The following is a 12,518-nucleotide window of genomic DNA, read 5'->3' as shown; positions in this document are numbered from 1 at the left end:
AGGGGACTCTACCTCCCTTTTTCATTTATAAGGGATTTCACCACAGTCAGCCAAGGTGCCCCCCGGAGCTCTCTCAGTGCCTCCCTTTGGGAGGTTCTGGCCTCTGTTCCCAGATCTGAATTGCGGATATCAGGACTGGGAGGATTATCTCCTTCCATCAGGCCAGATAAGGAAACTGAGGCACAGAGCATCATGGCCCCAGGTCTTCGAATAAGCTCAAGCCTGGCTCCCAACTCTCAGCACCCGGAGTCCCTGGCCTGAGTCCACAGCCTTCATGCCGGCCCCTCCCTCCCTCCCCTTTCCTCCTGCTGTGGTGCGTCCAGCCTCAGAGCGGATAATCCCTTTGCCGTGGTGCTGGGTTCTGGGGAGCTGGCTGTCGACAGGTGTGGAGACCACAGAGGCATGGCTTTGTCACAGATTTGGCTCGGTGCACCGCGCTCAGGAAAGCGGTTCCTCTTTGTCTGTTCCTGCCTGTTCTGCTCCTCAGGATGGCCAGGCCCCGCTTCCAGCTCCTCCAGATCTTCGAGGGATCCAAGTCTCACACACACAGACACACATACACACACACAGACACAGGCAGTTACATACAAGCAAACACACACACAGTCACAGCCACACAGAGACATACACCGTGACATTCATAGATAGACACGTACACAGTCACACAGAGACATGGATACACAGGCAGACACATACACAGTCATATAGAGACATACAGTCAAGCACAGACACACACAGAGACACACACACACACAGTCACAGACAGTCACACAGAGACACATGCAGTCGCATACAGGCAAACACATACACATAGAGTCACACAAACAGCATTTTTCTAACTGCACCTGTAATTCAGGGCAAAGCCTACTTTTCACAGCCAATCAGCTCTTAGTTAAGATCTCAGAAGCTAAGAATCCCAGAGCTGGACACTGAGAGGTCATTTAGTTCCCTGTCTGGGTGAGCGCAGGGTCCTCCTTCCTCTCCTCGCAGTGACTTCGTTCTGTCTGCCATCCCCTGTCTCCTGCCTCTCCTGCCCGCAGCCTCCCCACCGCTGCAGACCTCAGCTCACCTTTCCTCCCTGGGCCCTGCCCCCCCCCCCACCTCTGCTTTCCTGTCCCCACTGGGGCTCTTCCAGCCACCTCTCTATTTCCTTCTTTATCCTTCTCTGGGTGACTTGCAAGTCGGTGCCCACAGAGCCCGCACTTGTAGGATCAGAACTCTGAGCCTTGGGCCACAGCAGTCAGCACCACTCACAGGTGTACTCTCCAGTGTGCCTAGAGGGACACACACATCCACACAGACGTGCACATGCCCAGGCCCCACGGGTACCGCACAGGGCCGCTTGTGGGAAGGACAGAAGGAGACGGTGCTTTGAAAACCTTGCTGGGTCTGTAACACATCCGGAGGTGTTAACCCAAGCCTCTCAAGGGCAAGGGCTGATTTCTGCTCAGAAGAACCTCCACTCCCCCCACCACACACACCCTGGACTTCCAGTAGGCACAGAGTGGGTGCTTACTGAATTGAAATCTAATGAACTGAAAATTGCTTTAATGTCAGCCCACTCTTCAGAAAAACCATTAACAGCTCCAGGCCTCTGACCCCAGGAGGAGCCGAGGGTACCGCACAGCGACTTGTGTTCAGCGGGCGTGCCACCTGCTCCCAAATGCAGAGGCCTGGCCCTTGCTGCTGAGCCCAGAGGAAGCTACGTGAGAAGGAGTCAAGAGGAATGACTTCCAGTGACCCTGCAGGGAGGTCTGCGGTGGAGGTGGTCTCTGTTTGCAGCCCCTGTCCCGGAAGTTCATGTTTAATGGATGATTGAACACTTTCAGTTGATACCTACTGAGTGGATATACACTGGGCAATCAGAGGAGCTTTTTTCAAAATACAGACTTGGGGACGGCATGCCAAAGGACCAGTGGAGGCCAGAAGTTTCTGTGCTCCCTGTGCAACTGGAGTCGCAAGCACTGCTCGTGCCATCAGAAGCCGTGCTGTCCTGCCCTCGGGGAGCTTGGTGTCCAGGAGCAGGCCTGAGTGGTCAAACACAGAGAGCGAACTGTGCACGGGGGAGGGTGCAGGAGCAGAATGGGAAGTTCCCGAGTCTCGCTCCTGAGACACTGCTCCTTTGGGGACCGAAAAGGCCAGAGTGCAGGGTGAGGCTTGGCCAGCCCCGTGCCACATCCACAGAGAACTCACCTCTGTAGGAAGGTGAGGGAGTATGCTTCCTGCCTGGGCACTGCGCCCAGCCTTACTCACAGGGAGAAGGTGGCCCATCTGCTGTTTGGTCCCCTGAGACAGGATGGATGAAAGCTTGCAGAAATTGCCAGAAACAGTTATGGGAACCCCAAAGACCACCCTACCCAGAAAACCCCTGACCTCGGTGACCATCAGGCTCAGGGCAGCCCCTGTGCTCCTGAGACCTCCAGACTGGCCCTAGGGAAAGGCAAGGCCTCAGGACAAGCAGTCTCTTTAGTAAGGAGCTTAGAGGTCAACTGGTGTTTTCAGCAGCTCTGTCCCTGGAAATTTCACACTGGGACCCTTCCTGGAGGGAGGTGACAGGGTTAATCTAAGGGCTGGGGGAGGCGGAGAAAGGCCTGGAAACCACACAGTGAAGCCAGCCAGATGAATAGAGGAAGAGAGAGGGGGGTAGACCATTAGGAAGACAAAGAGAAAATCATGCTGGAGCAATAGAAAGGGAAATCTAATATCAACTAGGGAAAAATAAATGGAGATTAGGGCAAACAAATTAGCTTTAATGGGTTCAATGCTAATACAAGAATAACAGCAGAGCTGCGAATGCCTTTGAGGGGAAGATGGGATAAAGAACCTGAGCAGTCATGCAGGCGATAAAGATGATGCAGGGAAGAGGGATGGCCAAGGGAGCCGGGAGGAGGGAGGGAGAAGGGAAGTCTGGGCAGGTGAGTGTGTGGGGTCCGGAAGGGCCCAGAGCAGGGAAGGAGCTGAGAACTCACCAGAATTGTGGGGGGTGGGCGGTGGGGGAGGGGGCTCGGAGATGCGGGGGTGCAGTCAGCAAGGGGTAGAAATAAAAGAAAGCAAAGCCAGGGGAAGAGACGTAGGATAGAGGAGCAAAAGCCCAGAGCAGGAAAGGAAAGACAGGGAAGACAGTAGTAGAGATTGATGTGAACAAAGAGTGCAGGAGAACAAACCAACGTGGAAGACTCAGGAAAATGCAAAGGAATTGGGTTTGCAGAGGCTTCAGCTTGAGGCTCCCTTCTGCCCCTGTGTAGTGCTGCAGCCCTGGGCAAGTTACCCGGGGCTCTGCTCCTCATCTCCTCAGAGCTGCAGAATGGGAGAATGCACTTCCTACCTCAAAGGAGAGTTGCATGGAAGGGTGCATTTGTAGTGCTCAACAGGGCTGAGGAATAAATACATTCTGAATTGCTGGCTAGAGTTGTCCCTGAGCACGGACCAACTTGGGAGAGCAGCTGGATACTGAAGATGGCCCTACCTCCTTCCATTCCTTCCTTTTCTTGGAGGTTAAATCTTGCCAAAATACCAGTCAAGTTTGGCTCTTTCCCAACTGTGGTGTAATTCAAACTCTTTATCCATCGGTTGTCTCCCTCCCTCTGCCCCTTCCCAACCCTCTCTCTGGGACTAGGCCTTCCTGCCACTGCCATCCTCTGGGTTGATCTCAGGCAAGAGCATCCAGGGAAAATGAACACCTTGTCCTATTGGGGTCCCTCTTAGATCTGTCAGAGCTTCAGTATGTAGGAGACTGAGAGCTGCAGTTGGCCCCGTGACCTCATGTCCTAGAAGTCCTGGAAAAGCATAGAGACCCTGCCAGGGAACAGGCCAGGAAACCACACTGACAAGAACAAGACCAAGAATCACTGAACAGCCACCAAGACAAGGGTTCCAGGAGGGGAAAGAAGGAGCTGGAATTACTTTCTCCCCTCAGGGCATCCCAGAACCTTTCTCTTTTCTAGTCACTAAGGATTTTGGAAAAGTGAGAGCAGATAATGTTCCAGGCCAGGAGAGGGCCAGCTGGGATGGCAACGCTTTGCCACTTGCTAAGAAATAATTTAATTAATTGGAAACCATTGCAAAAAGACTTTTGGCACACACACCCCCCCCCAATACTCCTGGATCCTGGAGCAGTGTCTAGCATGGGGATAGTGGTGGTCAGGGTGGTTGTGATAATGATGGACATCTGTGGAGGGGCTGCTAAGACCCAGGCCCTGTGCAGGGTGCCCAGCCTGCCTCGTGTTATTTAGATCATGCAACACACCTGGGAGGAAAGGCAGAGGGAGGTAGTGTTTGTGCCAAGATGAGAAGTTAGCCAGAGGTGGAACAAGGGTTTCCCAACCTCTACCATTTGCAGCTTCAGAATGAAAATCAATGAATCCATGCACCTCAGACACTCACTAGGGCAAGAAGATAGGTTTGGAAGCTGGTTTTCATGAGGGACTGAGATATAGGCCAGCTGGAAGGTAGTAGAATGTTGGAGGATGATGGAGGGACTTTCTTCCTCTTTGGTCAGCACTGCCTCAGCATCAGCAGTTGACCAGACAGTGTTGTCACCTGGGAGGGCCCAGGCCCAGCTCCCTGAGCCATCCATGTTCTAATGCTCTGGCCCTAGGAACAGTGGCTGCTCCCTGTGGTTTCTGCAGCTGGAGTATCTCTTCTCTGAAATCCTTGGAACCAAAAGCATTTCAAATTGGGGATTGTTTTCAGGTTTTTAAATATTTGCATCTCCCTAATGAGATGCCTTGGAGGTGGAACCCAAGTCTAAACATGAAGCTCACTTGTGTTCCGTATTTACTGTATCCACTTAACTCGAAGATGATTTTATACAGTGATCTTGGTGTGCCTGCATCAGGAGAGCAGGTGTGGAATTTTCCACTTGTAGCCTCATGCTGGTTCTCAAAAGAGTTTCAGATTTTGGGGCATTGCAAAAGTGAGATTTTTGTAATAGGGTTGCTCAACCTGTATCTCAGGCTTCCTTCAGTTCTCTGTGGTCTTACAGTCATCCAACGCCCGGGAAAGGAATCCCTTATATTAAAGCTCCTCTGTTGAAATACCCAGGAACAGGTTTCTCTCTTCTGACCAGGCCCTGACTGAAACGTGCTTGATGCCAGAGAGGTCTCAGCAAACAGGATTCCAGGCGTGGATTGGTCCTGTCCTTGGCCTTGAAGGCAGCCAAGTGTTCTCAGAAGCTTTGAGCTTGTTGGCCATGAGAACAGAGAACCAGTTTCTGTTTTTACCACCTGGACCCCAGTGTACAGAAAAGAGAACTTCTCTAGTTGGTCTGGAATGTCTGAGTTCTCAGGAGGGTTAGCTTCTGCTGCTAACCCCTGTCTACCCTAACTTGAGCTGTCTCATAGTTCTTTCCCTCCATGCTTGTTGAACTCTCCCAAGAGAGCTGTAAACCCCACGAGGACAGGGTCTATGCAAGTCGTCTCAGTCATTCTCCTTAGAGCCTCCATGGGCAGGGTTAGGAGAAAAGCCCACAGCCCTGAGTTGGTGAAGTTTCCTCATTGTTGTAACGTGGTAGCAACAGCGCTCATCTCACAGAGTGCACCTGCAGAACCAGCGCTGCAGTGTGTGAACATCCTGCCATAGTCAATGTAAAGCTTCTCACAGAACCTGAGCCTGGGCCACTAACACACTGTGTGGGCCAGCAGTTAAGACGCCTGCATCGCATGTCAGAGGCCTTGGGTTTGAGTCCTGTCTCTGGCTCCTGAGTCCAGCCTCCTGCTCATGCCGCTCCTGAGAGGCAACCGGTGATGGCTCAAGTAGTTGGACTCTTGCAACCTACATGGGACACCCGGATTGAGTTACTCCTAGCCTTGGCCCAACCCAACCTGGGCCATTTTGAGCATTTGAAGAGTGAACGAGCAGATAGCAGATGGGAGAGTGCTCTTATTCTACACACACACACACACACACACACACACACACACACTCTTATTTTCCTTCCCCTCCAATTAAAAAAACACAAACAAACAAACAAACTGTGCAAGCCTGGCCAGCACTCACACATTCAATGACAATGTCAAAGCCTTAATGTCAAACCAACAGGAAGGCCTCTGCCGTCATCCCAGGCTCCTTCAGAGACAGGTGAACTCTTTTCCAAGGTTATGATAGTTATACCTCTGTCTTTAAACAAATCAAGTCTAAAGCATGTGTCTGTGGAGGCCAGAATTCTGTCTAGGGCAAAAAATGTGTGGGCTTCACTAAATGAGATTTGGATCTTCCCTCCCTTCTGATGATCAACCAATAAGAATTTTTTAAAAGATTTATTTATTTACTTGAAAGTCAAAGTTACAGAAGGAGAGGCACAGAGAGAGAGAGAGAGAGAGAGAGAGAGAGAGGTCTTCCATCTGCTGGTTCACTCCCCAATTGGTCTCAATGGCTGGAGCTGAGCCAATCTGAAGCCAGGAGCCTGGAGCTTCTTCTGGGTCTCCCACGCTGGTGCAGGGGCCCAAGGACTTGGGCCATCTTCTACTGCTTTCCCAGGCCATAGCAGAAAGCTGGATTGGAAGTGGAGTAGCCAGGACTTGAACCGGTGCCCATATGGGATGCTGGCACTGCAGGCGCGACTCTACTGGCTATGCCACAGCATGGCCCCAAAAAGCATTAAGTATCACTGTGTACCCAACACTGCAATAGATAATAGGGTTTCAAAGAAACCTGTCATCCCTCAAGGGACAACCTATGCAGCAGGATACAGCCAGTAAACAGACATTCATACTCATATTCTGCTACATGTAGTGGAAGAGATGATACCTTAGCTTGCTTTAAAAAAAAAAAAAAAAGACCCAGTGAAAGCAGGCATGAGAAGTGAAGGGAAACTTCCTGTGGGAGGGAGCTTCCTGAGCTGACACTTCAGGTTTGAGTACAAATCAACCAGGAGAAGGTGTGGAAAGAGGTCTTGCTGGTGCACGGAGAACAGCACCCGCAAGGATGCAGGCCAGGATGCAGATGCTGTGAAAGAATAGCAGTTCCATGTTGCAGGAGCATCAGGTCCAAGGCTCAGACAGGCAGGAAGTGAAGCTAGAGAGCTAAGCCAAGGTCAGGTTGGGGTGGGCATTGTTCACCAGCTTCAGTAGCTTGGGCTTCATCATGAAGGCAATGGTGCTATGCCAGGGAAGGAGTCATAAACAGCAGTGACGTGGCCAGACTTGAGTTCAGATGTGTTGCTCTCCAGCTGTGCAGTAAAGGGTGCTATGTGCAAGCTTGAATGTGGAAACTGATGAGTTAACTCCAACTTGCCTCTCACTCAGATTATCCGTCACCTAGAGAAATCATCCCTGATTAACCTGAACTAATTCCACCTCTCACTTTCAGCCCTGCCATTCTCTACACTACACCCTGTTGTGTCCTTGCTACTTATCTCAACTAGTAATTACACATTTATTTGGGTGCTTACTATGTAAATATGTACCTATCCCTAGGCTGCCTGTCCCTAGACTGGAAGCTCCCTGAGGTTAGGGATCAATTCTATGTAATTGGTTCTATTAAAGTGCTTGGTACATGGTAGGTGTATAAAGTATATACTGAATGGATAAATGAACATCTGGATGTTTGAATACTGAGGACAACTAGTACGTTACTGATTAGGTAAATATTTAGTGAATATCATACATGGAAAAAATGGAGATGCTAAAGGCTAACAGTTAATTCATGTGACATATATTTATTGAAACTCAAATATAATTTATTTATTTAATTAATTTAAAAGGCAGAAATACACAGAGAGACAGAGACACAGAGAAATCTACTTTCCGCTGATTCACTCCCCAAATGCCCGTTAACAGCCGGGGCTGGGCCTGGCCGAAGCTGGGAGCCAAGAATTGAATCCAGGTCTCCCATGTGGGTACCCAGGACCTAACTACTTGAGCCATTACCAGCTGCCTCCCAGTGTGAGCATCGGCAGGAAGCTGGAATGGATGCAAAGGACCATACATTTAAAATGCAGACCTACAAATGCAATTAATCTACAATAGCTTCTGAGCCACCCCAGACCCTGTAAAACACAGCATCCCATCCCCACCCCCCATCAGTGTGACTGCTTTTGAGAAGGCTGGCTAAAAAGGAGAAGAAAGAGTCTCAGAATCAAGGGAAGAATCTTTTTTTCTTTTTCTACTTTTCTTCTTGCCTTCCATCCTTTGTCCCTCCCTCCCTCCCTCCCTCCCTCCCTCCCTCCCTCCCTTCCTCCCTCTCTCCCTCTCCCTCCCCCACCCCCCTCCCCGCCCCTCCAGGGGAGGGCTGAGGAGGCTTCACAGAGGAATGCCTGTAGGGGAAGGACCTACTGGAAAAGAAGAGGGGAACGATATAAGAGAAATGAGAAGGTCCTCTAGAGAGTAGGGCTCCAACACAGGTGGAAAGATAAAGATCCGTGAGAGATGTAAATAGCGGCTTTACCCAGCTACTGTCTGACTTCCCCAGTTGCTTGTAGGAGGACAAGTGTAAGGCACAGAGATACCAAGGGTCACACAGCAATGTGGGAGCATAACAGGTGCAGAATGCTGCCTTGCACATGCCAGCCTCCTTGGTCCTGCTCCCAGAGTCTCATGTGTCCAGGTAACCCATGATCTCACGGGTGCTCTCATGATCCCATGTGTCAACTTGGGACACTGGGATCTCACAGACGTAGGACACTTTCTTTAGGAGCAGCTCAATTCAAATTCAGGACCAGCCTCCTTGGTCCTGCTCCCAGAGTCTCATGTGTCCAGGTAAGCCATGATCTCACGGGTGCTCTCATGATCCCATGTGTCAACTTGGGACACTGGGATCTCACAGACGTAGGACACTTTCTTTAGGAGCAGCTCAATTCAAATTCTGGTCTTTATTCCAGAAAGTTCTGGTCTTTACTTTAAGCCGAGGGTAGCAGCTGAGGGGCTGCAGAGGGAGCAGGTGCCTCGGGGAGCAGCAGCAACATCGGGCTGAGATCATCAGAGACTGATCCACATTGGCAAGCCCGCCCCTGCAGGGAAGGGGAGCAGGCCCACCATGATTTGAAGGGTGCTCCACAGCAACCTCCACACCTCTTCCCCAAGGCCTGTCAAGGCTCAGACTCCCACTTGACGCTCTTTGGAGCGAAAGCAAAATCTCTTGGTAGTTAAATGGAAATTTTTGCAGAACACATCGAACCATTGCCCCTTTAGGAGTGAGCAGAGCTGTGAAGGAGCAGATAGAAGGAAAAAACAGAAAGCACTGGAACTGGGGTCCCTTCGCAGGGAATTCTGGGAATTTGTGCAATGGCCAGCACAATGGCAAACATGTTTCCATCAGGTGTATACACAGAAGCGCTAATTAACCTTTGTGTCTGGTGCTGAGTGGACAAAGGCAAGGTGTCTGCCCTTGAGTGACTGTTGAAGGAAGCAGAATGGATGGAGCTGCTGTCCAGGGCAGTCAGGGCTCTGATGGACCCTGGTGCCAAGGGTGACCGGGCGCGTGTAACTCGAGTTCTCCAAGGGGTGAAGAAATTACCAAGGAAAGTCCTGGGACCAACCACAATCGTTACTGTTCCAGAGGATGGCTTTCTGGGAGGCAGGCTAGAGCTTTGTGGAGCTCCAAGTCTCTCTACTGTGAGATGCGTCCTTTCTCACCCTCCAGGCAAGCTTCCATTTTCTCGTCTGAGTATCTTCACACTCAGGACCTGCTTGCATCCGGCCAGGAGGTCTCGTCCTCCCCCTCCATGCCCACCCTGTCCCACCCACCACCCTCCACACTTGCAAAGGGTCCTTACCTAGGAAGCTTCAAACCTCTTCCTGGTTCACACCTTCCCCCACCTCCTACCCAACCAGGGGGCTCCTGCTCCTTGCTGGCTTGCGGCCTCAGGCCCACCCCATCCGCAGCAGCATGGACAGGTGGTCAGCACAGTGGGCACCTGGCCCTGTCCAGGACAGGAAGGAAGGCTGCACCCACCTCTGGGCACTTGGTGGTGACTCACCCGGAGGAATCCACTCCCCCACACCGGACACAGGGAAGACAAAAGTCCTTCCATTGCAGGGGGTGAGCTTAAGCATCAGACCACAAGGCCTATCCCCACCTGCGGCCTGCCTGCTCTCTCCAGGGCCTCCTCTCTGTCTTTATGCATGGATGTCCTTCCTGTATAAACTTCTTCACCTGGCCCCCTAGTGAACTTCTTTTGGTTGCTTACGGGCACCCAGGCACCTGCTCTTACCTCGTTCGGAGGACTTCTCCCTTCACACGGGGATTCCCAGTGCATCTGACTGCACCCTCAAACGCGATCAAGCTCCTGCAGTGCCAGGCTTCTTGTCTTGACCGAGGTTGGCTACTGTGTGCTGAGCTGAAGAAATGAAAACCACAGTGTAGATGCAGTTACTATCCTTAGGAGAAGCTGGAGGAGGGGGAATGCAAGGAGCTGTTCTTTGACATTCCCTTGACTGGCCGTTGCCCAGCCTAAATCTGTGGTTCTCCACGTGTGGGCCCGGACTGGCAGGATTAGTACCACCGGGAAACACACATCCTGGTCCCATCCCAGACCTACTGATTCAGACACCCCGGCACTCGGCTCGGCTGACTGTTTCCACCACCTCCCCACCCCCAGGGATTCTGATGCTTGCTCAAGTTTGAGAAACACTTGGTCCTAGCACCAAGCTTGGGCCATAGCATTCAACCATGTGAACATGAAAAATGAAGAAAACTCCGCTTTCATAGGAATACTCTCAGCTGCCCAAACACTTCTCCATCCTCAGCCCCTGTCTCCTTTGAACCGCAGGTGTTAGAGGTCAGCCACAGGTACCAAGATAAGGTTTTTCTTGTTTTTTTTTTGTTTGTTTCTTTTTTTTTTTTTGACAGGCAGAGTGGACAGTGAGAGAGAGACAGAGAGAAAGGTCTTCCTTTGCCGTTGGTTCACCCCCCAATGGCTGCTGCGGCCGGCGCACTGTGCTGATCCAAAGCCAGGAGCCAGGTACTTCCCCTGGTCTCCCATGCGGGTGCAGGGCCCAAGGACTTGGGCCATCCTCCACTGCACTCCCAGGCCACAGCAGAGAGCTGGACAGGAAGAGGAGCAACCAGGACAGAATCCGGCACCCTGACTGGGGCTAGAACCCGGTGTGCTGGCGCTGCAGGTGGAGGATTAGCCTAGTGAGCCATGGCGCTGGCCCCAAGAAAAGTTTTGTTAAGCTCCACTCAACAGATAGAAATACTCTGGTTAAAAAAAAGAAAAAAAAATTCACATGATAAGCTTAAAGCAGGCTGAGTGAAGGCAGGAATCTGGCCTAGGGCTCTCTCCACAAAGTCATTCAGAAGCCAGTGAAATCAAATAAAGCCCCAGAGGTTTCGTAGTTAAGGGGCCAGAAATGTAAATACCACTTTACCCACACGAGGATGTTGGCTGATGAGGTAAATGTTCTTTCCGGAAAGCTCTCCCAGGGTTTGGGTTCCTAAGGGTCCTGACTCAGCTCGTCAGGATGATTTAGGACAATGGAGAGCACAATATTTTTTAACAGGCACAATGACCAAATCACACCACCCCAAAACGTCATGATTGTTTTAAACCCGAGCCTTGCTAGAGGTTAGAAACTCCTGCCTGTCGAAAACCTCGCTTCCAGATATGGAGGTCCTAGCACAATACCCACGCCTGGGGGCGGGGCGGGGGGGGCACTCCACAACGAAAGTTCTAGAAAATGGGGACAAAATGGGGCTGTGCAAGGCCTTTCCGTGTTTGGGTGGCTGTCTGGCGCCCCCTTGTGTTCAGGGCCCAAACCAGAAGGAGCTGGAAGGCAACCATGAGGGAGCGTAGGGGCAAATGCCTGCACCCTTTGTCCAGGAATGGCAGGGTGGCCAGTGAGGAGCCAGCTAGCTGCATCTGGGGAAGCATTCACTGGGGCAGTCTGCCTGGAACTGGGCAGGTGGAAGCTGTGCCCCAGCCCAGATGCCTCCAGCTGGAGGGTGGATCGTCCTGTCCCTCACGCTAGCATTTGGCCAGCAGGCTTCTCCTCTTGACTTACTGCCCAGGACAGAGGCTTATGGCCTCTCCCACCCCCTTTTTAAGGGAAATCAACTGTTCTACTGAAGACAGCTTGGGCCTCCAAGGAGACATTGCAAGGCAGTTCTGAATGTGCTAAGTCGGTGGGTGGTAATGGGCACTGTGTGCCCACAAAGGCACTTCCCGCCCTGGACCATAAATAGTCTTAACTGGCTTACACAGAAGGCCTGGGGTTGGCGCTCCCTTCTTGCCTGCCAGTCCCCTCGGAGTTCCACTCTCAGGGCTCCGCCCTCCCTACCAGGGCCACACATGGCATCTTCAGGGCAAGGCTGCAAAGCCACTCTCAAGAGTCCAAGGCCAGCTCTCACCCCAGGAAGCATCCTTGACTGAGCCCTAAACTTTGGCTGGATCCTGGCTCCTCCCTGGATCTGCTGAGTCATCCAAGCCATAGAAACCATTTTCCTAGTAGGAAAAGGGCTGTACGAGCCTTGAGATCAGCGCACTGTGAATCCACTGTGAATCCCTGGGCATGCTGGGAAAGTGAACAGATGAGTGCCTTCTTGCCTCTAAGCCTTCGCAGTGCTGTTGGCACCACCTG

The 12,518-nt window shown here is 51.7% G+C and overlaps 1 protein-coding gene across 5 annotated transcripts in view; it reads left to right on the top strand.

Annotated features, from left to right (window-relative positions):
- PAX8 (paired box 8) overlaps positions 1 to 12,518 on the top strand; it is a 57,902-nt gene that overhangs the window by 18,605 nt on the left and 26,779 nt on the right. The gene's annotated exons all lie outside the window — the stretch shown is intronic.

The sequence above is a fragment of the Oryctolagus cuniculus genome, chromosome 2 (genome assembly GCF_964237555.1).
Source record: "Oryctolagus cuniculus chromosome 2, mOryCun1.1, whole genome shotgun sequence".
Lineage (NCBI taxonomy): Eukaryota > Metazoa > Chordata > Mammalia > Lagomorpha > Leporidae > Oryctolagus > Oryctolagus cuniculus.
This window is presented reverse-complemented; position numbering and strand designations above follow the sequence as displayed.